The following is a 10,474-nucleotide window of genomic DNA, read 5'->3' as shown; positions in this document are numbered from 1 at the left end:
TTTTGTTGACAAAAAAATGGTCCGCCCTTTTTTTGTTTTTATACCCACTTTGAAAACAAGTGTTGTGAGAAAAAAATGTATGGAGAGATCTGGGGTTTACTTTTTATTTCATGTATTTATGTGCAAAGATGATAATAAAAGTTAATTTAAGTAATAAAACCTCTTTTATTTTATTTCAAGTAAAGAAATCTAGATAAATTCTAGGTACCCTAGATTAAAATTCTTATATTAGATTCAAATCGTTGCTCTGACAAACATGTTGAAAGAAAATGTGAAAAATAGCTTATTCTAATTATAATAGTAATTGTAGCAATACATAAATGTTATTAGAATCGTAGAAAATCAAGTTTTAGTTAAACCTAACGGCTCGAAACCCGCGTCTGTCGCGGTGCCGCCGGGCGGTATGACAGATATCAAAATGACGTCAGATTTTAATCGACAGAGTAGAGGCTAGCTAGGAATCATTTTTAGAAAATGTCTTTTTATTCGTGTTTTATCGATAATCGATCAACTGAAAAATATGACTCTTCCTGACATCTATTGGCGAATATAATACTATTTTGTCAGCAAGTAATTGCTTTAACGACACAACAACAGCTAAAGCTATTCCAGCAGATGGCGTTGTTAAGTAACACGAAGTCAATGAGTGTTTGCTATACCGAGCAAAGCTCGGTCATCCAGATACTAATATTATAAACGAGGAAAAGGCAGTTGCGCAATTATTGTGCGCCCAATTGAATCCAGAAATGTGTGTAGCTAAGAGTCAGGCCATACCATTTTTGTGTGTTGCGGTGCGGTGCGTTGAGGAAACACAATAACACAATATTGCTATTTACTGCATAGTTATGTTTGTGACACATGTAACAGGATTCTATATAGGGGGGGGGGGGGGGGGGGAGATTATCCTAGACTTCGAACTCGTGGCTTTTAACTTAAGAGTATCTCACAATAGTATTTATTGAAGGTGAGCTAAAAAATTAAAAACGAAATATGAGCGAGCGAACTGGGATTGAATGCCTCTCACCAAGCAACTCTCTCCGCTCCACGTTTAGGTATACTATATATAATTATGTATATATAGTATTAGGTAGTAGGTTATGCGGCCTCTTCATGTAGGCCCATGCTCGACGAACAGTGAATTGAAGAGATAGAAAGACATTTTCGACTATGATTGGCCGCAATCGACGTCGATTACATGAGACAGCTTTGTAGTCATAATAAGTATGTATACCCAACTAGAGAGCCCGTAGAACGTCGTTGTATTGTCGCACCGCAACGCGATTCGCAATGTGGCTTTGCTCTAACTTGGACAAGCACTGCGGTTTAAGCGTATGCTCTAAATTTGCTCCGATGCCAAATTCAAATGGCCTCTCGAGGTGTTTTGATTGCACTTGAAATTGTACGAATTTACAAGCGTTGTCCAATTGGAATAATGCATTCTATAACAAACTTTCAGAAAGTTAGGAATTTAGAAACATTTCGACAGGATATTTTGTGTTCAGGAAGTTTATGTGCCTATATTAAAATATAGTATTTTCTGTTCGTAATCAAATTGCTATGCTATAATATGATTGTATACAGAGTTTAACAAAAGTAAGTAATAATAATAATGATATCTATGGACGCTTCACACCACGTCAGTCTGGCCCCGTGCTAAGTACCTGAAGGACAGGTACCAGACAACGGAAATATATTTAATACTTTTATACTATACATAATATGTATAAATTTTTACTACTATTTGATACACGTATTTAATACACATCCATGACCCAGGAACTTTGAAATTTTTTGTTCCGTCAGCGGGATTCGAACCCGCGACCCCCGACTTGAGCTACCAACGCGCTCACCACTGAGCTACAGAGGTCGTTATAATACTTTAGGGTGTGTATTTGTGTAAATATCCTCTATATAGAGTACGCTGTGAAAGTAGCAGCGCTGAAAGGGTAACTTTTTTACCTTTGTATGGAAAAATTTATGACGCGGGGCGCACCTTGTATAAGTGTTTAAACTTTAAAGTAATATCAAGCCAACCCCAGTTAACGAAAATAACAATAATTATTCCAAGTGTAAAATTAATAAATACTTGCCGGCTTTGAATGCAAAGTAACTTCGGACATTCTTTATGACGCTGAACCTTTGTTCAAAGATTCGAAGGAAAATTTCGTTAAATTTTTTCTTTCAAGTTATTGTTTCATTGCCAGAGCTTTTTAACGTTATAAATAAACTTTTTGAATAAAGTTCTTTCTTGGAATAGCTAAATGTATATTCTAATATTATGTCTTTTAGCAATAACTGAGAGGCCAGCCCTGTGGGCTGTGGCTTTGTGCATCAGCATTCAAATTTGATGTCACGAATATAAGTGTATAGACATAGCCTATTCCTCACAGGAGGCAGCATAAAAAATGTATGATTCTCGCTGGAGAGGCAGCTGCATTTCCCTGAAGCTTGTGCTTCAATACCTAGTGAATTTGTGGTGCGATAGTTTCACACCCACCAAGGTGTCTTCGAAGGGTTTTCCTTTGCCGGCCGGCGACCAGCGACGCCCCGAGTTGAAGAGAATCTTCCTTCAGTCCGAACCTTTCCAGGTGAGTGTTTATGCTTTTCTACCGCTGAAAATTCACTAGGTATTGAAGCACAAGCTTCAGGGAAATGCAGCTGCCTCTCCAGCGAGAATCATACAATAAGTCTCGTCGATATAATATAATATAATAATATCTATGGACGCTTCACACCACGTCAGTCTGGTCCCGTGCTAAGTACCTAAAGGACTTGTGTTACAGGTACCAGACAACGGAAATATATTTAATACTTTTATATAGTATATATATATTTAAGATTTTTATTATATCATACACATATTTAATACACATCCAGACCCGGGAACATTGAAAACTTTTTGTTCCGTCGGCGGGATTCGAACCCGCGACCCCCGGCTTGAGCTACCAACGCGCTCACCACTGAGCCACAGAGGTCGTCAATATATTATTAATAATAATAATAAGCATATAATAATAATATTACGCCCGCAAGGCAGCTTGTGGCAAGCTGCTGGGGAGTAGCGATCCCACGTACCCGAGTGCTCCAAGGGAAGCCCCTGTTCTCCTTCTCCGGCTTGCCTTCACCAGCCGGCCGGAGTGAACACTGACGGAGAATCAGGCCCTACCTCTGCCTTGCGTTAACCGGTCTTAGTGGAGTCGCAAGAGCTTCGGCTCGGAGGGAGGATGTGATGCATAAATGGCGAGTGGGCGACGTGATGGGACCCTCTGAGGGTGCAAATGATCGGCGTTTAAAGTCCAGCGACACCTCTCCTGCCTCAAGCCGCTCTGTAATTGTTGCCGCCTCGGTGCACCGTTGTGCGACCATTTTCAGGGGCCCATTCAAAGAGTTGGCGAGTCACCGTCTGCCAACATTATGATACACGTTTTCACGTTGTATCGGTATGCGCCATAGTCCAAAAATGCAAATAAAGTAAAAAAAACTACCTTCCAGCTACACTCTATTGTTTAAAAAAATATTTTCCAGAGACTATTTATACTTATTGCATTCTTCCCCTATTTGACCCAACAAATTCCAAAATAACTATAATTAAAATGCTCTCATCCGGCCATCACTAGGAAGGGCTCCTTTATAACAGCGGTCACTATAACCATCTATGACCACAGTATAAATACAGTAGAGAAGCTCTAGTTTGTCCTGAAAATCTGATTCTTTCAGGAAGGTAAGCTATAATAGAAATTATTATACGCAGTGCGTAACCTCTATAAGTTATTCTACCCTTACTTTAATATTATAAATGCGAAAGTGTGTCTGTCTGTCCGTCTGTTTGTCTGTCACTCTGTTACCTCTTCACTCTCAAAGCGCTGTACCGATTTTGCTAAAAATTTAGAGTCCTGGGAAAGGACATAAGATACTTTTTGTTCCGAAAAAATGTACGGTTCCCGCGCGATAAACGAATATTGGCGCAACAAAGTTACGGGTGTCATCTAGTAAATTATAAGCTAGTAGCTAGTACTATGCTAATAATATGACATACTCGTAACATGCTGCTTGAAACTATCAGAAATCACAATAATGTGTGCGATTCGGGCTATCAAATAAGAAAATGGTGTACTGTTAATAACTATACTGTGCCACAACAGTAAGCTGAAAATATAACCAACCTAATATGCCGGAAAATGTTTCCCTTAGCCTCTTAATATTCGGCAAAACGGGGTCGAGAATTTTTGCCGCCATTCCCTTACATCACCTTGAAGGTAACTTTATACGGCCTTTAAGGTAATATTAAACGATGTGTACTTATTTTTATAACCGTTATTAGACTCTTTGAGAAGCGAAAACCGCTTCAATGTACTTGTCAAAAAGTAGTAGCTCTGAAAGAGCCACTTTTTAACCGACTTCCAAAAAGGAGAGGTTCTATGTTCGGCTGCATTTTAATATTTTTTATGGGCTGATTAACGTTAGGACATTTTCATAGAAACATAAGAAATCAAAGGTAATTTTTTCAGCAATTATTTACACAGTGAACTCTATAGAAAGGACACATCCGCACTAGCAGCCAATAAAGCGTAATTTGTGTGTCGCAGAATTTCGGCCGCGTAAACATCTTTTCGTACAAATCATGACTCACAAAAGTCCTGTTTGATTCACAACGTGTGAATCAAACAGGACTTTTGTATAAAACTGAATGCAGCAGAATTTCTGCCAGCCGAAATTCTTCGACTCACGACTCACAAATTACGCTCGATTGGCTTCACCCTAGTCCCTAAGTATTATCATTTATCACATTGCAACTCTCTTGCGCCAAAATTCGGCTATCGCACGGGAACCGTATTTTTTCTGAATAAAAAGTATCCTATGTCCTTCCCATAAAGTTAATATACCTAGCGAAATAGAGCAACAATCTAGAGCTGTCAAATGAAACCAAAATTGGTTTACATCTGTGTGAAAAATATGTGTACGTGTACACTTACACAAGCATTCAGATTGAACATGATTTCTATGAGATTAAATTGTCAACGTGCGGCACGTGCCGACTGGACGTCAAAAAAGAGTGCTGCTGTCATGTATCACACGTCTCTTTTTACCACGCAGTGTTACTGATAGTGACATCTCTCTTGCTCAGGCCTTTGTTTCTCTATTCCGCTAGGTATATTAACTTTATATTCCCGGGAATCAAAGAATTTCGCATGTATTAGTCTGGATCATGTATATTACAGAGTATAATATTACTTAATATAAACTTATCCAATATGCGCATTATTACCAGTGTATTGTTGATCAAAGCTCAACATACTGTTGTTTGCTTGTAACAAAGTTACCTTCTGTGTGTTGGTACGGCTGCAATACTGTTTCTCCGAAATGGTAGCTAAAGGAAAATCTATAGTATAATCCTATGAAGACGTTTTGGCGCGTGCCGTAAGAACTATTGACGATAAAATGTTTAGGTCTATTTGGTGTAATGAATGGTATATTATTATTTATAGGCCGGCCGGAATAAAAGAATCTCATAGTAATTACCTAGCCTAATAAAGTGCCTAGGCCTCAAGTTTAAGCTGGCCAGTACATAAAAATGACCGACACCCGGTTTCTGAAAGATCTGTCAAATCACTGATCAACTAACACTGCTGTTAATTTAACATGGATGTCAAATCAATTTGAGTTTCTGATACATCGATTAGCCGAAAATTAACTAATCTATGATCATTTTTAATTTGACTAGCGATTTGTTTGTTTTGGTTCATTAGTTGTGATATTAACTATCAAAAATGCCAATGAAAATATTAATATGTCAAAAGAAGGAATTGCGGACTGTCATTGATGTCTAAAATGTTCTGGGAATTTCAAATCTGATACTTTCTGAAACATTGATCAGACGAAAATTAACTAACCTGTGATCATTTTGATTTGACATGCGATTTGTTCATTTTCGTTCATTTGTCAGAATTTTGAAATTCAATTTTTCAGACGGTATATCGATACCGTCTGAAAATCGTCCTTATTTCTTCTTTATAGAATGAAATGGATTATAATATACATTTTTTGCAAACAAAACGAGTATTAAATAAATAAATAAATAAAATATTATGTTTATTTCAGGCTTCATCAACCCATAAAAAATATTAATAGATGTGGTAGTAACAATGCATGACTTGACAACGTATTGCAAATAAAACAGTTTACTTGCATCATCAACGTATTTATTACGAAATTTTATTAAAACTTCATAATAAATATGTTTTCAAACCTTAAAGTAACGTAGATTCAAAGAGAAAATGTAGATTCACCTAAAAAATCGATTGAATTCAAAAGTTAATTCACCTACAATTACCGATTAGTTGACACAGCTTTTGACAAACCTTTAATCTATGATCACGGACCACGGCTTGACTCGGAAACCCAAAATGGCGTTCAATTTGACTCATTGTCGAGTCAAATTGAACAGCTATGTCAACTGACGCGCTGATAAATTAAACTAACTAACCATGCTTCTAGCAACCCAATTGATACTTGACAAGAAATTTAACAGGCGATTAGTTAATTTTAGTGTTGATCAGCCTTTCAGAAACCGGGTGTGAGACTTGCATACAGGAAATAACTATGTTATCAATGATGAAAAACTTAAAGCAGATATGTTACTACCGCGCGCGTTGTGAAGATTCAAATACGGCCCAATTGGGCCGTCTGTTATTTAGTCTGCATCGAGCGCAGTCACGAACGTGCCGCGTCTTGTCTTACCTAAATAAATTTAAAATGACGTCGTGCGTGTTTCGAAAATGTACCAATTATGACTCGAAAGTAAACAAAACACATGGAATCTCTTACCACATGTCTTGATTGCAATAAATCCCTCGATTATTTACATTTTCAATTAATTTTTCGAACAATCTGGAAAAAAAATCGAATTTTCGTCATAGCTCAGGCGAAGAAAGAGACAGCAATACGATTCGACGTTTAAAAATAGAACTGTCTTTTTTATGTAAATGGTTTTTCATATCTTTTGTTTCACTTATCTGTCAAAGAGCTATGGCAGCTTCCCATAGACGAATTTAGGTCATAAATAAAGTAAGCGTCTATGAATAAAATATACCTTGTTTTAAAGAGCATTTATTACTGATTCTTAAGAAAAAAAAATCGTGATTTTAGAAGGCCAGGTTTTTGAGTTATCATACTTATAAGTTTTGAAGGTTATGTATTTATGTAGCTTATTATTTAATGCATGTACCATGTTTAATAATGTATTTATTATTAAATATTCAAGAAACTGATGGAGAAATGGAGGTTACGATTGCTAGGCAAAAATAATTAATGAAAACACAAGTTAAGCAACGGGATGTGAATCCCACTTAGATTGGTGATAACTTTATTAATAACTTGAACTTTATGAATAGTGAGAGGGAGAAATATGGAAGATATTATGGAGACATCAGTCATCAAAAAGTATCACATGCTTTTATAGCTTGAAATTATATCTAACAGAATAATTAATTCATGTTTTCACTTATTGCATTAAACAATTAAGAAAAGTAATAAGTCGTGCCAGGGCTACCAAAGGCTTCTTAGTGTACTTTAATATGTCGAAAAAAGATTTTAGGAAGGTTTCTTATGAGGATTTATTGAGTCCAGTCCATTTAAGTAAAATTATTTGAATTTATCTGAATGCAGTCTTGAATTTATTTTCCTTCGAAATTGCTTCACATTCGTAATATGTACTTTACTACAATTAATAGCAGTGCATAAAATGAATTGTAAGTACTACTTATTCAATATTTCATATGAAATCTACTTATAAATATACAAATAATGGAATAAATTACATTAATCATAATTTATATAAGCACTATAAATGTGATTACAAATAGAAAACTTTTTTGATTTTAAATTGGAAAAAATAATTATAGGCAACATCGGATGACAGAAAATGGCCATTTTGGAAAAGGAAATCACTTTAGCTATTTTTAAATATTATCTTTTTATCCTGGCTTTAGATCAATGTAACGAAATCGTTGAAAATCATTTACGAATATATGTTATTCTTTGGTTGCTATGCGTTCCTAAGACGCTTTAAAAACTTTTACCTAAAAATCTGCCATAGCTCTTTGTCAATGTTTGCAATTATTTTGAATTTGAAAATCGTTCGGAAGAGATTTAAGCCGGAAAACAGTCTGGACATAACATATCTTTATAAGTAGAATATCATTGTATGTTATGCTGTGTGCGAACTGCGATCTATAAATTAATAATATATTCCTAAACATGTCCACACGCTCGCGTCACCTCAAATCAATTTACCTATGAAACTGTTTGTCAAGCGAAAACACAACACAATTTAGTTTCAATCAGTACATTTCATCCGTTTTGCTGCAAATTTGATATTGATGAGAGCAATAACTATCAATTTGCATTCAGGTGGCGATTCTGAACAAGCGTTGTTAAGCTGAAAATGTGATAATAAATGTATTTATGCATATGAGCTGGTATGAGCTGCAATGAAAACTCAGTTTAATGCCTTGTTGAAATCGACAGAACACATTTAATATTATTATTAATATAAGTTCACATTCAAAATACTAAAACGTATTCTTGTCAGGAAAAAATATGCCATCTACTTACTCTATTTACGGCCGTTCCCAATATTCAATCTATCTCTGGTTTGACATACAACTGATCGCAGCTAACATTGAATTGACATAAAATATATTATGTATCTAATGTCAAGAGCTATTCCTATCTCTAGTAGGACAAAACCAGAGATAGATTAAATACTGGGAACAGCCGTTAATTGCTAAATTGGTAAAATTGTCCCCAAAAACACGCCAAGCTTTGGCATCCACCTTCATTACTCGTCTTTATTCAAAACACCTACTTAAATGCTTACTTACATAGTTAAATGCATAAAATATTGGGAAATACATTAAATATTTAAGCATCTACCGTAAAAGATCGAGTGATGATGTCTTTCAAATCAAAGCAGAATGTTCATTCGATATTTCTGTAGATAAAACTCGAATTATTTGAATTTGTGCTGTTTCAAGTTAATATAAAATGCAAAATAGTTAACAAGAGAAGTTAGTTTAGCTGATATGCAAAAAGCTTCACAAGTCCACATTATTTCAAACACAGTATAAATAACAAACAGTAGACTATCGTCGCGGTAGATCGCACGCACCGTGTGTGTGTGCTTAATTTTGATATCTTTTTACAGGGTAAACCTTATGTGGTCCTGGTCCTCTCGGCAACATTTTACAAGAAATGTCTTTGGTGGGATTTAAGTTATTTTTATAAGTTGGTTATAATTAATAAGCACTTACAAGTAAGTACTTATTTAAATTTTTTTAGTAACTGTCTACAGTTCTGTGTAAGTCTCATATAATCTAAAATGGGGGGATTTTAGGGAATGGGGGCCGAAAGTTATAAGTTTATGATTTTTTTTTGTTGGTTGTATACTAAACTTAAGTAACATACCGACGAAATTAGTGTATTTTAGATATCAATAAAATCTAAAGTATTAGAGCTATTCAATTGAGACTTTGAAATATAATGTTTAATTAGTCTATTAATGACATCATATCCTAAGAATATTTACTATTTGGTACATCGGAAACCAACTCTATAAGAGTTCAAAAAAATTACTAAACACTTCGAGAAAAGGTAGGTAGTGCCCTTGCGCTTCGCTTAGCTCGTCTCAGCGGGTGGCGTCACCCAGATACCGGAGGCAATATTATTATGTCATCAGTTATACATGTCGCAGCCAACTGGTTTAAATAGCCGTTCAATCAAACAGCTAGCCCTTTGACTGAACAACGCCATTCAATCACACGTCTAGCTTTTTAATTGAATATTGAAGTCGCTCAAAACGTTCAACACTATAGCTGATTCAAAACCCGCCGTTTGATTGAATTAGTTCAGCGCTCACCACCGTGGCGCTAGGTGCGTTTTGTTTACAATATGGCGTCAACTAACCTGTGCTTTGTGGTTGTATTAAGATATTTTTCGTAAATATACGTTACAATTATAATTATTAAAGAGACAGAAATTATGGGGCACATATGAGTGAATCAAAATTTAAACTTATATTCAATTTTATTCATCAATTCGGGATTATGAAATGCATCACCAAGGTATTTGTCGCAATTGTGTTCAAAATGAGTTAGAATAATACAATTAATCTGCTTCATATCATTACGCTTGTATAATAATACCACTAAACTAATGGTCACCTTAGTTAATTTACCATTTAACCAGTTGGCTAAGCGTCATCTAGCTGTAGTGTTGAACGTTGCAGTCAACAAGTCGGCTAAACGATGTATAGCCGTGTGATTTGATTGATTGGCTTTTTTAACCAATCGACTGTGACATACACATCGTAAGATCAAGGCTGAGTAACGCTACTGTATGCACTTGTATTGTGCTGTAACTGTATCAAATCGGAAGATCTGTGGGAAACATTAATCAAGCTTTTGTTTGTTTTAAA

At 35.6% G+C, this 10,474-nt stretch overlaps 1 protein-coding gene across 1 annotated transcript in view; it reads right to left on the bottom strand.

The window, feature by feature from the left end:
* LOC121727921 (myb protein) overlaps positions 1–10,474 on the bottom strand; it is a 525,795-nt gene that overhangs the window by 46,733 nt on the left and 468,588 nt on the right. The gene's annotated exons all lie outside the window — the stretch shown is intronic.

The sequence above is a fragment of the Aricia agestis genome, chromosome 6, assembly GCF_905147365.1.
Source record: "Aricia agestis chromosome 6, ilAriAges1.1, whole genome shotgun sequence".
Taxonomy (NCBI): Eukaryota; Metazoa; Arthropoda; class Insecta; order Lepidoptera; family Lycaenidae; genus Aricia; species Aricia agestis.
The sequence above is the reverse complement of the archived record's forward strand: the minus strand, read 5'-3'. Positions and strand labels throughout refer to the sequence as shown.